A 21,798-nucleotide genomic window follows, 5' to 3' on the forward strand; every position below is an offset into this window, starting at 1 on the left:
AGACAGTGTAATCGTCTGATTAATGAACTTTTGTTTTTGTGTGATTTCCACCTGTTAAAATTATTTTTTAAGTGTTGATTTGATAATATGACTTCGGAAATTTATACGAAACTCTCAATAAAATTACCTGTCTTAGACACCAAGGACAATACAGTTTGTCCTTCATGTTAATGCTTATCAGCTGTCTCAAAGCATATTATTTGTCTGAGTAAAGTTATTATTTTTTAAATCCGCCTGATAAAAATATTGTAAGTGGTGATTTATTGACAGAATTTCACTAATTAAATGTAACTCTGAATAGAAATGACATGACTCATAAAGTAAAAATTTCTTCATGCAGAGATAGATTTCTCACAAATAATCAGGAGCACTCGGAGAAAACCATCAGATGTCTAGCCAGGAATAATCAGAAACACTTGGAGAAAGCCATCAATAAATAATATCAAGAATAATCAGAAGCACTCGGAGAAAACCATAAGATGTCTAGTCAGGTATAATCAGGAGCACACGGAGAAAACCACCACAATATTGTCAGGTATAATCAGGAGCACACGGAGAAAACCACCACAATATTGTCAAGAATAATCGGAAGCACACGGAGAAAAACACCATATATTGATAAGAATAATCGGAAGCACACGGAGAAAACCGCCACGTTTTCTTTGATATCATAAAATTTCAGGAAAAAATAATAATAAAAATAAAAATAAATTAATAAAAAATTAAAAATAAAATACAATAAATACATAAAATTCTTGCTTGTACTAGAACTATATCTTTGCTCAACAATGAGAAGTTCACAAGCTAGCAGAATCTGTTTATGTATTTTTTGTATTTTATTTTTAATTTTTTATTAATTTATTTTTATTTTTATTATTATTTTTTCCTGAAATTTTATGATATCAAAGAAAACGTGGCGGTTTTCTCCGTGTGCTTCCGATTATTCTTATCAATATATGGTGTTTTTCTCCGTGTGCTTCCGATTATTCTTGACAATATTGTGGTGGTTTTCTCCGTGTGCTCCTGATTATACCTGACAATATTGTGGTGGTTTTCTCCGTGTGCTCCTGATTATACCTGACTAGACATCTTATGGTTTTCTCCGAGTGCTTCTGATTATTCTTGATATTATTTATTGATGGCTTTCTCCAAGTGTTTCTGATTATTCCTGGCTAGACATCTGATGGTTTTCTCCGAGTGCTCCTGATTATTTGTGAGAAATCTATCTCTGCATGAAGAAATTTTTACTTTATGAGTCATGTCATTTCTATTCAGAGTTACATTTAATTAGTGAAATTCTGTCAATAAATCACCTCTTACAATATTTTTATCAGGCGGATTTAAAAAATAATAACTTTACTCAGACAAATAATATGCTTTGAGACAGCTGATAAGCATTAACATGAAGGACAAACTGTATTGTCCTTGGTGTCTAAGACAGGTAATTTTATTGAGAGTTTCGTATAAATTTCCGAAGTCATATTATCAAATCAACACTTAAAAAATAATTTTAACAGGTGGAAATCACACAAAAACAAAAGTTCATTAATCAGACGATTACACTGTCTTGAAACAAATGGGAAAAGCTATCACACACGAAGATTTCCCTTCCCCTTGAGTTCTAGCGAAGCCCTCCTTCTGTTGCGATCGTTAGGGAGCATCCCGCATCCCACACAAAACATTGTCTACTTATACAGACAACAGAGACTGCATATACAGACAACTGGTACATGATGGTTGCTAATATGAGAATAGATTATCTTGTGATTCTTGCTAGACCATGATATTATTCACTAATTTTTAAATAAGGTCAATGTTCTTCCTCTTGAGATCTAGGGAGGTACACCTTTTTCAAGAGATCGTGAGTGAGCATTCCATAACCTACAACCAACTTTGGTTGCTTTTACAACATAACATATGAGGAAATATGAAGGTGGGTAGTAAAACTACGTGGAACATGATTTTTTCTACAAAATGAGAAAAAAAATCTTTTTTCGTAAATAATTGATGAATGTTCATACATGAAAATACGAAGTACCTAAAAAATACCTTTAGTTGCTATTCAACCATTATGGAGTACGTACAGACTAGTGAAGGTACGATACACAAATATCGATATCGATCTGGAGGACATTGTACATACTGTAGCAAATACTTTGATAACATCTATAATGCTCGTAGACATGAAAAGAACGAATGTGTTAAAAGCCCATACCGTCAAATACTAATTTGTGGCAAGTGTGGAAGACGGTTGACACGAAGAGAGAATTTAAAAATACACTATAAAACTTGTAAAGCCAAGCTCGTTCAGGAGATAAAGTACGTAGATGGAGACGCTATGCTCGGGGACAGTATGTCTTACAATGAAATTGATCGACCTAGTCTTAAAAGCGATTGTGTTAAAATCTCTCCAGGTCTTGAGGAAGGAAATAGCTTAACTGGTGTTGAAGATATAAGTAAGGTAGAAGATAATGAAAGTAACATCTCCAGAAAAAGTGACAAGTCGTCTTATAGTAGACTTATACGTACTTTGGAATATATTTTTTGGAAAATTAGCAGGTAAGCTTGATACCAATGACGGCACTCCAATGTCAAAAAATTCGAAATACTGGGATATGCAAGATGAAGATGTCAGTGTGTTTGTTAAAGATGAGGACAGCAGCGATGATGATGATACAAATTATCATAATCATTATTACAACGATTATCAGAATATGTTCAGCAAACAATCGAAGAAGATGGTGTCATCAAGTGAAATTGATTATGTATCGTGGAAAGACTCGAACGTGTTAACGAACAGGTTGCGACTTTTACTTGTTTCGCAAGATGACGAAATTGTATCAGTTATCAAAGAAACGTGGACTATTCATAATGAACTTAGAATTTCAGGGTATATATAATAAGTTAGTAATGTGTATTGACTGACGGATTTTTATACTTTTGTATTTTGTGATATAAGTATAATTTTAAAAATTGATATTAAAATGTGTCGTTATTCATGCCCTAATAAAGTTCATGTGTTTGCTACTTTAAAGAATTGAGTTGCGGATGACTATTTTAATATATATCTGTGTGTGTGTGTGTGGGTGTTGGAGAGTTTACATTTTATTTTATGTAGATGAAGGAAAATGAGTGTTGAAGAAGGAAAGAGTACGTATGTAGAATTGAGTGTCGATGACGGAAAATGAGTGTTGAATTGAGTGTCGATGACGGAAATTGAGTGTCGAATTGAGTGTCGATTATGGAAATTGAGTGTCTTATGGAAAACGAGTGTCGAATTGAGTGTCTATGATGGAAAATGAGTGTCGAATTAAGTGTAGTTGATGGGAAATGAGTGTCAAATTGAGTGACGATGATGTAATATGAGTGATGGCAAATGAGTGTAGAATTAACTTGCATCCAGCACTGAGTATGTGTAGCTCGGTTCTGAAGGTTCAATGGGTCCCTGGTCCTATATAAATTTAAACTTTGCTAACATGTTCACTGTCAATCTTATTTAACTAGCCATCGGTATGCTGTTAAATGACTGGATGTATATAAATACTAGGTTGTTAATTGACTTCATTTAGTTTTTGTGTGCTGAGTGTAGACTGATGAAAATAAGTGAGGAGCTTAATGTAGAATGGACTTGTGTTGATGGATATGTTGGTGTCCTACTGTATGTGCATAAATCGAATGCTAGTGGTCTGATAATATTTTGGGTTATTTACGAAGATATTTATCGATGTGTGCTATATAAAGCATAAAAGTGTATAGTAAACTTATAGAGTAGGTCTCTTGTTTCGGAGACTTTTGTCATAAGGCTTAACAAGGATCTACTCTGAAGGCTTTGAAGATGTATGGTACTGGACATGTCTTGTCTGTAGCTATATCAACACTGAAGGTCCTCTGAACTGTAGATGAGAGGTACAAAAATAATTGACTTTGGACCTAGCCCGGTATCGTATAAATTATTTTAGAAATGTGTTGTGGACATTTAGAATCAGTTGGAGGTTATGTGTAGCTGTACATAATAAAATTTAAATTTGAGTAGTTGAAACTATGTTTGGTTTCTGAAAGTTCCATTGTTCAGAGACTCTTAATCCTTCTAGTAAGTCTAAATAAACCGTGTATGTAGGATGAGAGATTAGTTGTTTCAATATATAATTTAAACTTTTATTCCTTGAAATTACTAATTTTTTTTTAGTAATAACAATGGATGATGTATTGACTCGAGTATTATAGTAATTGGTTCTTGATTTGACTAGCGTATTATTCAAACCGGTGCATGTATATAAGCGAGTTCTAGACAGCAGGTCGCTCAGTTTGTTACTGGCGACGACGACGGTGTAAGGATCACCTAGTTTGATTCTTCTGGTGCATAAGACGCGTAATTACCTGTTCTTGTGAACTCGATGGCATCTTTACCATCTAAAACAACGAACTTGATGGATGTTGTACCATCGACTACGGGAACCCTGACGTCAGCTATGGCGGAGAATGTGCAGATCCCGTCGGCAACGACGACGACGTCATCACAAGAGGAGACTTCAACAGTCGTGATACCGTCAGCAGGAGAGACTTTAATGCCGGTGGTGCTGGCTACACAGGAAAACTCTACGAACTTCGTTTCGTCCTCGATGGAAACTTCAATGACTGGTGATTCAAGAACGACTAACGAACATCGGTGCTGTTACTGTGACAAAAGTTTTAAATACCGTCAACATGCAAGAAGACATGAAAATCATGTCTGTAGAAGAAACGCTAATCGTGTGACATTTCCGTGTGACCCGTGTGGTGTACATTTCACAAACAAAAGTAATTTGATTAGGCATTGTAAAAGCAAAGTTCATTTGCAAGTTGTACAGCGGGGAAGCGATGATAATTGCGATGAATATCTGTATCAGTGCTGCTACTGTGGTAAACGTTTTGAACGACTACGAAGTACACGCATCCATGAAAAGCATGGCTGCAGAAGAAATCTTGATCGTGTAAAATTTCTGTGTGAGAAGTGCGGTATACAGGTTACACGAAAATTTTACTTGAAAAAACATTATAAATTTTGTAAAGGAAGGTCTCTAGCATAATGTCTGGTCCTCTAAGGTGTTACACTCCTGAACTGATGTATCGAGATCTGTATGAATTATTTGTATTTTGTCATTCTTAATACGAACTATAATAATTTATTTTAATAAAAATGAATGTCGCACGGACTGAGAAATGTATACGATATATATAGTGTCAGATTTTAATGTGTATAAATGTACAATTTTAAATAAATTATAGAATTAAAGAATTTTTTATTTATTTTTCCCTAACCTACATCGTTTATCTTAATGCAATAAACTACATGTGACACGTAATTTTGGTCGAATTTGTAATGCGCGCTATGTCTTGTTTGTGTGTATTATTTGTTTTACCAATAATGATGAAGACTGTTTTTTTTTTTGCTAAAATTATTTTTGTCTGAGTATGCCATCTGCATTCTTAAATTTTTATGGGAGATGTTTTGGTAAAGTGCTGGTACAGGTAATACCGTAGCATTAGAGCAAATCTGACTAAGATCTTGATTTATTATTTTGAGAAATAATTTATTACTTCCCGAAATAAAACTAACAGACTTGTGGGAAATTTCTGGTCTTAAATCGTAACCTGTCATATATTGGTGTACACTACGGAGGTGATATTAAAAAATTAAAGAATGTTTATCAATTGACCACACTTCGGGGTATGCTGGTGCACTGGCTGGGCTGTAACAGTAAGATTCTGGATAATTGGTAAGCGATTATTCGTCCGAATTACTCACACATTTGTACCGATTACTAACATGAATTTAGGGTTCACGAAAAAAATGTATACTAGCCGGGGTCATGATTTTAAGTATTTTGCCGCTTATAATTATCAGCGTAAGGAGTATGCTATGTAGGAATCGACTCCTCTCGTATATGTGCTACACATTTATTTTTGTAGGTAGCAAGATATACATTCGTAGGCTGATTTTCTGCTCTGGTTCAGTGATGTATACTTTGAAGTGGTTCCGTCAAGTACTTTACATGAGCTTGATTACGATTTCACTGGAGTTTTACGTGCACTGAGTTGGAAGGCTAGCGGTGTGATGTATGCATGTCTCGAGCAAAACATATGAGTGTCGCAGCATTCTGCAAGCTTGCAATTCCCGCGCGAGGGGTCAATGTTCATTTGCAGGTGATGGTAGGTGTGTCTCGATCGAGAAGTCTCTGCCTCTATCCTTGAGAATTTTTTTTTAGGTTAACGTGCTTGAATTTATGTACTTTTGACTAGTCGTACGTGAATAAGTTTAAATTCGTATGCATTGGAACATATTTTTCTACATGAGCTAAGAGAAATACATAGATGCTACATTGACTGAGATAGGTATCGAACACATGGTTCTTACCCTATGAGTGACTAGCACTTGTTTGTCCCATCTCCTCTAACCCTCGTTTACTTTGTGATATAGATGGAACATGGTTGTTTTCAGAAAGATTATGGTTAAAATATCTTGGACAAAGTGTCCTTTGTAGAAATTACTATGTGTGGTAATTATTTTAGTTGAAAAGATAATTTAATAAAACATGTAAAACAAACGTGAAGGTTTTTTATGTGTAAACAAATCATCGATAGGATGGATTTGTATGTAGAAATGCTTGTATACCACATCTCTTGAAGAACACTGCATGGTATATATAATGAAAGACTCTTGGGCTCAAGAAACTAAAATATAGGTGGAAAGGATGATGCGGTTCCTAAGATTAAATGAAAGGAACTTGGTTGATTTTTTTCTATATACAAAGATGATTTAATTGGGTTTGGGATGATGGGTTGAAGGATTAAATAATAAAACTGGACACATAGGCTTTTAAAGAAAAAGAGAATGGAGCTCACAAGATCATAGATTGCGGGTAAATCACTGACAACTGAAATGTGGAAACGATATAATAAAATGAGTGATATTGATGCAGCTCATGGCAATATTGATGACAGCTACGAAGATGATGTCTTTACGTCTGTGATAGTGACACGGACGCGGAGATTTTAAGACAAATAATATTATTAATATAGAAATGATGGAAGCCGTAGCACGCCGATCGTGACGAGAAACAAATATTGACGGATGCTGATGGTTTCGGGAAGACTGAAACTAATGGAAGTATCAACACCTTGAAAAGTGAAAATACACTCAAGCCTATATTTAGCAGATACTCCATACTTTGTGAAAATAATGGACTCCTAAAAAGGAAGCATGAAGGCGATGCAGACACTTCGACATCGACGATAACGAGTTCTTATACGGTAATCTGGGTGAAGACGATGCCTTCTACGGTGATTGCCACAGTGACTCTGAAGCTGGCGACGTGATCTAAGACTGTGATGCAGAACCTAAAGCTGACAAGACCGATGAATGTGGTGGTGTCCTGAGACCGAAGCGATGGAAACGTCGTGATGTAATAAATAAATCTGATCAAGCTTGTGATGATCACTGGCTCGATGATGAAAGTAACCCTGAGGTTGGTGTTAAAACGGAGGACAGCAGAGATCATACTATTTATAATAAACATGCAAGGAAGATGGTGGCAGAAGAGATTGATTCCACATCATGGAAAGATCCAAACATATTGGTTGACCGGCTAAGTCTGATGGTGGCATCTGTTCGTAGAGGAAACTACTCGCATATCGTGGAAGTATCGACCATACTTAAAGAGCTTCGGAACGCTGGCTACTTACAATAATCATTTGATTAACTGTCATGTGTGTACTAATGAAAAAAAAATGAATTATTTATATTTTAAAAAAGTATGATTTATTTCTTGTATCCTGATTTCCAACTAAGTCTGTGTTTCCGCTACTGTATGTGTGATCGTTCCGTTTCCTGTGTGTACTGTGTGTACGTTCCGATTTCCTGTGTGTACATTTCGTTTTCCTGTTTGTACATTTCGTTTTCCTGTTTGTACATTTCGTTTTCCTGTTTGTACATTTCGTTTTCCTGTTTGTACATTTCGTTTTCCTGTTTGTACATTTCGTTTTCCTATTTGTACATTTCGTTTTCCTGTTTGTACATTTCGTTTTCCTGTGTGTACATTTCGTTTTCCTGTGTGTACATTTCGTTTTCCTGTTTGTACATTTCGTTTTCCTGTTTGTACATTTCGTTTTCCTGTGTGTACGTTCCGTTTCCTGTGTGTACTGTGTGTACGTACCGATTTCCTGTGTGTACATTTCGTTTTCCTGTGTGTACTTTTCGTTTTCCTGTGTGTACTGTGTGTACATTGCGTGTTCATTTCATTTGATGAATTTGTTTCCAAATGCGTTACCTTATTTTGGTACGCTTCTTCTTTCAATGGTGTTTTGACTCGAGTATTATAGTAATTGGTTCTTGATTTGACTAGAGTATTATTCCAACCGGTGCGTGTATATAAGCGAGTCCTGGACAGCAGGTCGCTCAGTTTGTTACTGACGTCGTCGGTGTACGATCACCTAGTTTGATTCATCAGGTGCATACGTCGTGTAATTGCTTGTTCTTGAGACTTCGATGGCATCTTTACCATCTAAAACGCTGAGCTTGATGGATGACGCACCATCGTCTACGGGAACCCTGACGTCAGCTACGGTGCAGAAGGTGCAGATCCCGTCGGCAAAGACAACGTCATCAAAAGAGGAGATTTCAACAGTCGCGATACCGTCAGCAGGAGAGACTTTAATGCCGGTGGTGCTGACTACGCAGGAAAACTCGTCGAACTTCGTTTCGCCCTCGATGGAAACTTCAATGACTGGTGATTCAACAACGACTAACGACCATCGGTGCTGTTACTGTGACAAGATTTTCACAAACAGCAGCAATACTCGACGACACGAGAGGAGAGAATGTGCTAAGAACCCTTATCGTAAAATGTTTGTTTGTGAGAAATGTCACAAGCAATTTGCAAGACAAGATAATATGAAAACGCACATGAAGACATGCAAAGGTCCTGCTGTGCGACAGAAAGTAAAGGTTTCGGTGCAACAACGATGTATTGATGTTCATAAGAGTATGCCTGGAGATGGTGTAACTGCTGCAACAACATCATCTGGTTCGGGTCTGAAAGGATCGTCTTCATCACCACGGTATCCTTGCAGCTACTGTGATATGTCGTTCGCATTTTCTCATGATGCACGAAGACATGAGCGGAGTAAATGCAAGAAGAATCCATCTCGTATAAAGTTTCGCTGTGATGGGTGTCATGAATGGTTTACACGTATTGACAGTTTGCGACGACATGTGAAAAAATGCAACGGTAAAGTCCGTGTGTCTACTGAAGAACTACCTGTAGAAACTTCGACTCCTCGCTTTAGATTGGAGACTCGTAAGAGAACAAGCAAGAAAACCGATGTGCAGCAACCGATTGGTATGACGTCTGAACATGAAAATAAACCTAAGACTGTGTTCGGCGCATTACAAGTGAATGATAATGGGTTCTACTTGGCGCAGTCTGCATTTCGTGGAACATTGAAAGACTACTATTATCTTAATATGATAGGTGAGTCGAAAGACATTTGTAATTTTCTTGATGATATCAAAGAGAACATAATCAATCAGCTTACTGATGATGTAGCAACAAACGGTCCATTAAAATACAACTTGTGGTTGGACTGTATATATGGAAAGCCGTATCCATTCGAAGACGAAGTGAAGAAGTGTGCATTCAAGACATCAGCTGCAGTAATTTACAGTTCTAACGATGTGAAGCATACTGTTAAAAACGGTATCCAGAAACTCTGTCAGGAAGAGGAGGACTATGTCTGTAAAGGTTCTGGCTGGACTCTTTCTAGTATAAGCCGATTGGAGCTAAGAATTAGTCATTTCACGCCGCTGCGGACCTAAATGATTATAAGATTGCTGGCTTTCGCAAGTGTTCGTGTAGTAAAGTAGAAATTATGTAATAAAGTTTATTTTGTGAAAGAACTTGTGTTGTTTTATTTCTCGGACCTGCCACTATTATATTATGATTATTTTTTTTTATCTTCATTCCGAATCGTACCAAGGACCTTAGTCGATCTAACTAATCATTTTATTGGTTGCAAATTTATTTAATGAATTTTGAACTTTTTCCGAATTAATAAGTCAATTATGAATTTTCCAAGATGGCGGACATGATGTCTGATAGGATGATGGTAGTAGAGGATTTAAAGTCTCTTTAAGAATTTTGAACATGATTTATTGAAATTATTATTTTTTACATGAAATAAAAAATATATTGCCTCGATCGAGTATCGAACCAAGGATAGGAACTGACCGTGCCAATCAGTATATTGATTGCAAATTTATTTAATAAATTTTGGAATTTTTCCCGAATTTCTAGCTAAATAAATACGGATTTTCAAGATGGCGTCCAAATTTAAAGATGGCGGACACCTTAGTAATAGATGATTACTGCACTCTAGCAGGTAAGAATTAAACTAGCATGGGGTCAGCGCACTCTAGCCGACGATACAATGATGATGGCTTCCAGCATCGAAGACAAGATGGCGGACATGACGTCATACTACCTGATGGTATATGTGCATTGGTAAAAGTGGTGGGGGTCAGTCTGCCAGCAGCCACCTAGGGGGAAGGACCTGTCGCCATTTTTAATTTTTTTTTTGCACTCGTCGGGTTCGAACCGTGGACTCCGAGCTCCGTGTCGTTAATGTATGATTTTTAAATATTTTTTATTAAAATTTTATTAAATGAATTTTTTAATAAATTTTAAAATTTTTTTCATTAAAATCGGATAATAAATGAAGATTTTAAAGATGGCGACCGTAACGAAAATTGCAACGGTGACGTCATCATCCAATATGGCTACCATGGCATCCTAATTTTCAAGGTCATGACCTTGGCGGCTTAAAGCGGCTAGCTCTAAGGATGCTTAAGCCACTTTCAGGAGTTTTCGTTTTTTCTAGGGCAAAGCGACTTTTGAGGATTTTCGAAATCCTAATTTTTGAATTGTGGAATTATTTGAGATTTTTTGGCGGAATTTTTTTCCACATAAATGGAAATTTTGAAGATTTTTGAGGAATTTTGGGTAAATTTTGCCCAATTTTGGAGAATTTTGACACATTTTGAGGATCAAATTCAAGGTCAAGGTCAAAGGTCAAGGTCACATCCATCCAAGATGGCCGCCGTGACGTCACAATCCAAGATGGCGGACACCGGCACCGGCACCACAGCCAGAAGCCAGATCTAGTAGCCCCATTTACATACTACTAAAAGGTGATCTTAATGTGGCGAGAATAAAAATTGGCCATGAGCAAAGTCATGGAGAGCATGAGTTAAGCATAGGGCTATGAGTGATGTTGCCAATGGTGTCGGTGGAAGGAGGCATTGGGGCTTAGAACGTGGGAACTATGCTGCAGTATACAAGGATGTTGCTACTGAAAATAAATACACGATGTAGGTATGCATTACCAATTTGATTACTTAAGAAACTACTTTATATAAAACAAGATACCTACAATGCAACATCACAGATAAATACACGTGTGGATTGGGATCATAATCTTTATAACATGCACATCATTTCTAATTCCCCACCCTACTGTGATGATTAATGGAAGTTCACATTAAATATATGGTGATGTTATCTTCGTTAGAGGAAGTTTCATCCCTGCTAATGAAGAGAGAGTTGCATTACCAAATTAACAATGGAATTACTTCTATTAAGGTTATCGGGAATTTTCAATGTAAGAAATGTGAAACACCAGGAAACTCACAAAACAATACAATTTTGTTTGACTAACTGTAAGTTTTATAGTTAAAAACCAGGGAATGACACAAAATTTCATACCAACATGTTAACATCTGCCGTCACCCACTGTCTCGGGATCGAGACCCGGGGCGGTCCTAGTGGTTTTCAGTGGCTCTAAAGGAAATCTCCGGCGGGCGCCGGGTTGATTCGAGGATTAACCGAGGTTGTCATGGCTTTTTGCCCCTGCGGGTTCCACTAGGATCGACGGCTGTTGATGGTGGGAGGGAGTCCCTACTTCTAATATGTACTGGCCCTAAACAGTATAGAGGACTGTTTCCTAATTGTTCAGGAGGCGTTTGCGAAATAAAGAAACGGTATTTAGGTGCTGGTTTTTTAATCTCGCATCTCACATAGTGTGGATGGGGGCACAAGTTACACAATTACACTGGACAGAAAATACGTTGGCACTACATACACTCGCACTGATAATTAATTATGTATTACATGGATGTTACGTTGCGGCACTTGCAAACAAGATCCATACATTGATTTGTGGGTCAACGAAGAGTTTTGGTTTATTAATGGCCACTCCCGTGATGAACTGTAGATAGCTTCGTGCCGGGGCTCACCTGCGTGAGTCGCGGAACCACGAAGATAATATTAAGGAGCAAAGTCTTTAAGCTTGCAGTCGGCAGGTGTATGCTCGACGAATTACGTTAAGTTCTGTTTGCGGGAGTCGGCCCGGACCATTAGATGACTGCGTCGCGAACCATTGTTCCGCGACGAGCAAAAATTAATGCGGCCGGGATAAGCCCTGCACCGGAAAAGGGCACGAGGGCACGCGGGGAGAGGAAAGAGGTTTTAGTGAATTATAATAGTTACTAAAATGAAGAATCAGGAGTACAAAAGTGGAAGTCTCCCCGCGGGATCACACGTCTGCCCCGGCCCGTGAGTAAAACTCTACTGCCGCTTTGTCCCAGCTTGGTAGGGGAGGAAGCGTCATGACGTGCCAAACTTTCTAATGTGCCATTATTCCAATTTTATAATCATAATTAGTCATTATTATTTATAGGGCACTCGTATCTTAATGACATCTGTCTGAATTTGTTGGTAGAAGGCCTATAATAATAATACATAACAAAATTTAGATTAATTATGACGTCGTCCGACCGAAGGCCACCCTAAAGCCCGACCTGCAACCGTCAGTATTCTACCCCGCTAACGGAACGCGCCCCTAGCCATGGCCCACCCGAGTCAGGCGAGGCACCAGCAACCAAGGTAGAACACGCCCCCCCCCCCCCCCAAATAAACAGACCGTCATTTCAACCAACCACATTTAAAAACAAACACAGATTATTAAACAGTATTGAATATTAATTTGAAGTTGATTGACGAAAGTGCGACGTAGGAGTGCCCGGGCACTCACGTGTGTAATACGTCGATACGTGTGTGAGTGTTCCCCTGGCGGCCTTCTGACTGAATTAGTCAATGAAACCATATGACATAATTATTCACCCCTTGTGTTATGTTTTTACCCCCACCAGAGCAGTCCGGCAAGAGACGAACAGTCGCTGGTGTGACGTAAAATTTAAATTAAATAATTCCGAAACACAATAACTTCAATTTGTAGAAGGGACGAATGACCTTGGTTCAGCTTTAATAATTAATGTAAGAATTTAACGTCATTAAATTCTCTTATTTAACATGTCACATAGAAACTAACGTAATGAGGTCAACCCTGGCGCGAGGGCCACCGAGCCTCGGCCGGACACCATGACATGACGCGAGTACAGCGCGACTCGTGGACCGGGGCGGACGCACGTCCCACAGAGAGACATCATCCTTTGTCCACACCGAGTTCACTTCTGGTAAATATAGTCACTTCTTAAAACCTCTTTTTTACTAATCTCTCCGTGTGTACCCGGTCAAATTTTCGGTCCAGGACCTAATCCGGCCGCATAAATCTAAAACCCCCCTGCACCACACTTGGTCCGCGGGGTAGGTTCAGCATCCGGCACGGGCCGTCTCCCGAGGAACAGAACTTCAGTTAATATCAGTTGCTCCGGCACTGACACCACCCGTAAGGGAACTTTGAACGAATTTAGCTGCGGTCCGCACTCCACTACCGTGGACGCGAACACCGCCTCGATACGTAGACTTACGGGATTGGCCGCCTCCAATCACCCTCACCACTCGTGTGAATAACCAGGCTCAGTAACGCCTAGGGCCACACTAATAAGTAATAGTTAGTGACTTTGTACGGCGCCTTGAAACTGATCGTTTTCGTTTGTAAACTTGTGCAACGCACCTCCAAGTAACATTCATAAACTTGTGCAACGCACCCTCGTGTAACATTTATTTTGTAAACTTGTGCAACGCACCTCCACGTAACATTCATAAATTTGTGCAACGCACCTCGTGTAACATTTTCTTTTGTAAACTTGTGCCACGTTTTATCAAGTAACTTTCAGACTTAGTTGTGTGTAATTGTGTAGTTTTTTGTATTCTGTGACGTCACCTGTTGTACGACGTGGCGTGTAACCAGCGGCGTTACACCCAGGCCACAGTCACCTGAATAAATGATGCACGTCATTTATTGCCTCATTTCAGCGTATGATTATTTCACCCTACGATCCCCAACCACCGCCGAGTAGGGAATTCCTTAAACCCACGCAACATCGCCGACGGTCCTAGTGGGCCACGCAGGGCAATCGACCCCACGACCCACCTGCCGACTAGCACCAGAGCTAGTCTGGCGCCCATCCGGACACATTACATTCACAGCCGCCACCCCCGCTAGGAACCGCACCGGGACTCGAGCCCGAGACCCCGGACGACGGAAATTATATTTGAAAATAAAAAGTCAAGCTGGAGACTGTCTGTCACTTGTTGACTACTCCAGTGGCTATTTGCAAGTAGAAACAGGGAGGTAAATTAGGGTGTTTAACACTGTGGTTAATTATTGGCGGAAGGCCGCAAGGGACGTTCTGGATGTTTATTAATTGTGGTTTCCCACGGGGAAAACCGCTGCACCCCTATGACGCACTTTCAATATTAAGGGTTCTGTTAATTAAAAATCACTTAATTAATCACAGCAATTTATGATGCGTGAGAACTGTTTGGTGGTGTTGGCATTTGGACGTAATCTGTGAAGGCATTCACCGGTGTCGACAGCTCGCTTGACTCACGTGAAATGTGCTAAGGGTGCGTTCCATTAGCGGGGTTTAAACTGGCGTGTGGAGGCTGAGCTTTATGACCTTCGGAGGGACGACGACACATCCAACAAAAATACTAAAAAGAAAAGTGAGCAAACCTCATGCCTACCATTGAGACAAAACACTGCACGACGCCAAACAAAACAGGGTTTAAGCTAAGATTTTTAATATATATAAGATTACGAAAAAAAAAAGTCAAATTAACACCAATTAGTCAATTTAAGTCAAGGGAAAATAATGAGTGCGGAACCACTAACGAAGGCGGTCGGGATAAGCCCGGGCCCGCAAAATACACGCCGAGTCGACGTGAGCAGCGATGAAATAAAATAAAAGGTTTATGTATTAAAATGACTGCAGAATGACCGGACGGTGAAACAAAGTGAAAGGCTGCTCACGGACACACGTCTTGACCCGGCGCGGAGTGGTTGGAGACTGCAGATCATGGCCGCCTCGCAAAGGAGGGAAACTTTCACCTCCTTTGTGAATCGGCGCCAAAAAAAACTTATATTAACTTAATTTACTATATTTTAAGTTAAAACATGTTCCAGGTGCCCAATTAAAAGTTAGCACCTGGTTATTGGGTGCTTAAGGCTTAACAATGGTTTTAGTGTATTTAATTATTTAAATTTTGGCATCAAGTTGGCGACTGTAAATTTACTAACATATTGTCCCACTGTGAATTGTTTTAGAGGGTTTTCTCCTAGTCTGACTCGATCATAGTCACGGGCACTTTAAGTAAGGCCAGTGGCCGCGGTGAATGTTAATGAGGTTTGTTGTCTGCTCCATGCGTGCGGTGCTCGCACGGAGTGGCTATGACGCACTTGTTTCATGTCGTGTAGTTAGTAATTTTGTCCTAATGGCTTTTCCCTTAATTGTATTATGGGTTCGAGCCCCCGGGGTTCTGTGCCCTTAAGTTTCTTTACGTCTATTGGGGTCACGCCCGAGGTGCATGCCTGACTCATTCCCGCTGGCCTGGGGGTGCGCTCCGAAAATGGGATCGGGTACTAATGGTGCGGAACACGGGTTTAGAGGCCATGGTCGGTAGGACGTCAGAGTTAACTCTCTGATAACTTCTATACTCCTTGGTAGGCCCTATCTATGAATTACGTAAGTTTTTACGTTGCCTACGAGATTGGGAAGGCCTTCGCATCGCTGCGGTTTTCGAATGTAAAAGTGTCGATACAACTGTAGTTCCAAAAACGCCACAAGATGGCAGGGTTTTACGCTGTAGATTTACGCTGTCGTATATGGGAGTTATCTTTAAAATTTGTAAATTTTAACATAAAAAACAAACTAGCACGTAAATTAGTTGGATGTTTACATTTAAAAAATGTGTATGTACTTTTACATTTACATATAAAATATATAATAAAATAAGCATCATAATAATAAATTACAAATTCTACTCACCAATTTTTTCTTGATGTAACGAATACCATGAAAATTCCTTCTTGCAGTTTTGATGTCGTCCGACCGAAGGCCACCCTAAAGCCCGACCTGCAACCGCCAGTATCCAACCCCTCTAATGGAACGCGCCCCTAGCCATGGCCCACCCGAATCAGGCGAGCGCCGCGGTACTTAGGTATTTCAACACCCTTCATTAATTGGCAAGACAAACCAAGCCATGTATACAGTAAATTCACCAAACTTTAACGAACCCGCCACATTGAATTAGTAACACCATGCAACACAAGTGCGACGTAGGAGTGCCCGGGTCACTCACGTGTAGCTTTCTACTAAAACAGCTGTGAGTGCAACCCTTGCGGCCTTCAGCCTAAATTCAATAGTGAAATATGGGACGTAACTCAAACCGCCCCAAATTAGCATTATCATTCGCCACTGGAGTAGTTATCAAGAAACAGACAGTCTCCAGCTTGACTCTAATATTCAAACTTATTTTAGACAAACTTATTAAATGTCATTTCTAAAACAAATATAGATATTAGGTTAATCATTAAGTTTTATTGTATGAATTTAGAGCTACTTGCATTTTATTATTAACATAATTTTTTACGAATAACGGAACTTTAGAAACTCTGGCGCGACAGGGAGCTCACCCCTCCCCTTGCGCCAGGGCCAGACGCCAGTACAGCGCGACTCGCGGACCGGGACGGACGCACGTCCCACCGGGAGCCATCATCTTTCGTATTCATCGAACTTCAATCTGGTAATTATAGTCACAACCGAAACCTTTTTTTAAATACTCCCCGTGTGCGCCCGGTCCTTTTCCGGTGTAGGGCCTAACCCAGCCGCGTCAATTTAACACGCTCTACACAACGCATTACGTGGGGCCGTGCAATATACGGCACGGGCCGACTCCCGCCACCCCAGATCTTTACTTAATTGCTTAGTGCACAGGCACTAACTACATCCAAGCGTAGACGTGTTCTAAATTTAATTGCTAGCCGCGCTCCATACAGGTGGGTCCGCGCGTCGCAGCTTACCAATTACGGGATTAACCGATTCTAATCGAACACTCTTCCTCAGCTGCAACTGGCGTGAGGGCATAACGTTAGTGACGGCGCGTCAGAGCGCCTCATGTGTAATGGACAATGTACTTTATGTTAGGGAATTCGTGTGATTGTAAGTGCCGTGTAATTTGCCAACGTAATTTAAACCCACTCCGCACACTTTGTGCGTGACGTGCGAACGACAGTGCAAACCGTGTATATTATTTCTAAACCTCACCAATCCAGTTAGGGATCAGCGTCCTATGCTGTGTAGGGCTAGTGGGGCAACAGGCATTAGGGATCCCTAGCTTCATCACCACCGCCGCAGTTCCTAGTGGGCCACGCAGGGGCCTTCGAACCTCACGACCCACCTCGTGGCTAACCCCCGCGTTAGCCTGGTGCCCTCCCGGACACGTTTCCCCGCAACAGAACAGCCTTCCCGCTAGGAACACCGCCGAGTCTCGAACACGAGAACCCGGGCGACGGCAGTTAAAAACATTACAACAATTACCCGACAAAAAATATTCACAGACCCGAGAAATATAGTTACCTATACTATTCCCGGTTTAGTAACTTTCTGCATAAAGGTTTACTGTTGAACTGTTTCGCGCAATAGTATTTGTCTGTACATCTCATCGCAATGTTGCTCAACAATGGATTTAGCAGCTTCGTCAACAACAACAACAAGCACAGTTTCTTATTGTCACATTTCGAACACTTAAGAGTGTCAATAAATCTTGTCTTACAATATTGTGTGAGCGATTCTCGTACACCTTTGCTCGGCAAAAATTTTAATGCACTTACACAAAATTCCACAATGATCATCACAAGAGAAACAAACGAAGCCTTAGCATATCTCAAGCCACCTCTGTCTTGATTATGGATTAGCATATTTAACGGTGAATTACTGGATACTGTGGCTAGCAAGTCCATGCAGTGAATGCCGTTGGTGTTCTCCTCGGCAACTCTTACGAGATAGCCACAAACAAAGGCAACTGATGCAGTTTTCATTGTTGCTGGACAGGCTGCAAAGAAAATTTCGCCAAATGTAAAAATGAAAAACAACTTTACTCGCTAATAATTAAGATTGGGTATCAATATTTACTGTTCAATGGACGATTCAGGATTTCCAGCACAGAATTTGGTAGAACATCAGTCGACTGGGAAGAGCTGGGCTTTGCATGGCATTGTTTTGAAGATGAAAAGCTTGAATCACTCTCCACATTTGCATACATTGATGCTCGTATAATACCAGTGCGTAGGGTTGTTTGTATTGCATGCAAACATGACCGAGCATCCATAACATCATTAAAACCTCCAAGTTGCCTTAGATGACAGAAGAACAATTCAATGTCGTCACACGAAAAGTTTCTAGTTAAGACATAGTGAAAACCATTGTCCAGCAAATATGTTATGCAGGCAACTGTTGATTTTGTAGTGATTACAAGTGCTTCATAGGTCTCTGAGCTGAAGGTTTCGTTTCGGTTTCGACCAAGTTGTTGAATATCAGCTACATAAGGCAGGAATGTTTGTGTAAGCCACTGAAGACGTTCATCACTCACGGAAAAGAAGTGCAGTTTGTCCATATTCCTTGATCTACAGGCTTGTGTTCTGTTGCAAACATCATGAATGTCAAACCACTTTCTCACTATTTTCATGAAGTGAGCTGTTGCCTGTAGACTGATTTGTCGGGAAAGTGTTCACTTGAAAGTGTGCTTCATGTCTCAAGTGCAGCAGTCACTGGTTCAGAAAATAACAGTTTTGCTCGTTTTACATTCATTTTTTTCCAAATTTGAAGGATATACCATCTTCCGAGACAAATTCCGAACAGGGGTAAACACAGAGTGTTTCTGTAACTTATATAAAGTTTGCACATGCTTTCCTGTTATCTGAGTCCCATTTAGCCTGAATGTCTTCTCCAGAAACTGTGTCCTGATATTTTTTATTATGTGACTCTGGTCAAAGCTAAGGAATATTTTACTTGTCTTGTCTGTAGGATGATGTATCACTGATGTGACAGACCCTTCACATAATTTCTCATACATTGCAGCATTTACCTTGGAATTATCAGTAACAATTCTCAGCACACAAAATCCCACTTTTTCAATTGCTTCTATTACTTGCAGAGTTTTTGTGTACAGTTGCGAGCCATCTAAATTCTTGCAAAAGAAAAATGCAACAGGAATTCGTATCTTGGCAGAAATTCCTCTAAAAATGAAACATAGAAGTCTATTTGCCAATTCATCACCATTGTCCATTTTCTCGTCTGATAATTCGTTCCAACCATAAACTGATCAAGCTGCCTATCGTATAACAACTTGGGCTGAATTTACATCTCATCAATAATGAGTGAACCAATCCGTTCTTGATCTGTGCTTAGTGCCTCAAATTCTGTTATCAGTCTCTGTATGATTTCATCAGTCATTCCTGTTTGACCAGAACAATTCCCTACATATTTTTTTATGGTGGATTTGTGTGGCAAGTGTAATATGTTAATTTCTCTTGCGAAGTTGTAACCTTTCGGTGAACGCATTTCCCAAAGAGAGGAAATTTTTAATGTCTCTTCTGAATATGGCAATTTTCCTTTACCAAACATCCGCAGTTGCTCCAATATAAATTTCGCCTTCAAACTATTAGTATTTTTAGCTGCGATTAAATTGGAATACATTTTTTCAGCATGGGAAACTTTCTTTTTTTCTTTTAACTGTCTTCCTAGTTCTTTATTTTTTGCTCGTAATTTGGTGATTATTTTATTCTTTTTTACAATGATGTGTGACGAATATTTCTTTGAAACCATTTTATGTGAACATCGACATTTGATTTTGTCTAGATCAACTTGAACTAAAACAGAATTTTCATTTAAATTCGTATCGCAATCTGCAATGTCTGAGTTACAGCACTGTTCTGTAATACCTAGTACCTAATTCTTTGTTGAGGCAATGCACAATCGTGTGTCCTCTTTTTTGGAAGTTTACGGGCCTGTTTTTTATTTTCAAACATTTTCAACCCAGGGAAAATAGTAGGGACAGAATTCGGAAGTAGTCTCTTGTTTTTAGTAGAAATACCAAAGCAGTCATTACTGACGCCGACCGCCAATGCTCCTCTATATCGCATAGACCGCTATGCCTCAATAACGTCTCGCAAAAGCGTGTGCACCGAACGCGCTCGTGCGCGCAGCAAAGTGTAGTTCGTGCGACGAGGCGAACGTCATGCAACGAGTGCTGCGCTGGCGGAAGGATCCGGCCGGGTGTGGCATATCCCTCCGCCGCACTACAACAAATTAATTTATGTATATTTTTTCACAGCTTTTTATTAAACATTATTTTTTCTCAATTAATATTTCAGTCCTTGAAAAATCATGTTTCACTGTGCGATTTGTCCCGAACCTGGCCGGTTCAGTTTCCCGCGAAATTCACACGTTTCCGCGGGAGGGCTGGCGGGGGAGGGGGGTCGCGCGCGGTGACACTGGCAGTGTCCTAGAGGAGCTCCAACAGGCCGGCAGCCTGCGCGCAACACGGAACCATCAACCTTTGCTTTCACCGACATGTAGTTTTCAATAGTGTAATATCTTTTCAAACTTTTACGTACAGTTCCGCGGTCGGCCTCAATCTACCATGAGGTATTTAACTTAATTAAATCAGTGCTCCAAGATGAGTGTTCTACGTCATACGTAAGTACTGTGGGGAGTTTACGAGAATTTACGTCGGCGCTTCACGCCCAACTTAGCCTACAGGCTACTTAGTTTTGGCCCGCACGGGGCAGCCAGCAGGCGACACGTGCCATTGAAACGTATTAACGAATCAGTCCCTGGGACACATCTATGTATCACGTAGAGTCGCCGGAGACACGGGCCTACGTGCCACTAGCCCAGTTTATTAAGTGTTATGTAGTAGTGAACTAGTTGCTCGTCAAAGTGTTATCTGTCACGTTAGGGTTTTTGTATCACCGTTGTACGGCATTATGCCACCAAATGTATTAACGAATCAGTCCCTGGGACACATCTAGTTATCACGTAGAGTTGCCGGAGACACGGGCCTACGTGCCACTAGCCCAGTTTATTAAGTGTTAGGTAATAGTGAAGTGTATTGTTCGTCAAGATATCGTTCGTCATGTCAGAGTGTATTTTTGTAACTATCGCATCACGTGTACAAGTCCGCACCTCACGCGCATTAAAATCGTGAGCCGCCACTGAGGAAGTGAGCTGCGCGTGTGACTAGTCGCGTCGGGCAAACCGTTATGGCCAGAACGGGCAGCACCATGTATTGGGCTGTGCTGTATTAAATTCACCAAATATCTTCCAGAAACTTTGTGTTATTATTCAGGCGTCCCGAGTGGCCATAACAGCTCGGGGGGCCCTACTGCGTTAACCCCTACCTCTAGCCACAAGGCCGGACCTTCCCTGAGATCACGAACCCGAGAAAAAATCACGTCTAA

At 40.2% G+C, this 21,798-nt stretch overlaps 1 protein-coding gene across 1 annotated transcript in view; it reads right to left on the bottom strand.

Moving 5' to 3' along the window:
* Nucleotides 1-21,798, bottom strand: part of LOC134530058 (1,5-anhydro-D-fructose reductase-like) — a 166,617-nt gene that overhangs the window by 99,810 nt on the left and 45,009 nt on the right. The window lies entirely within an intron of this gene.

This window comes from Bacillus rossius, chromosome 3 (assembly GCF_032445375.1).
Source record: "Bacillus rossius redtenbacheri isolate Brsri chromosome 3, Brsri_v3, whole genome shotgun sequence".
Lineage (NCBI taxonomy): Eukaryota > Metazoa > Arthropoda > Insecta > Phasmatodea > Bacillidae > Bacillus > Bacillus rossius.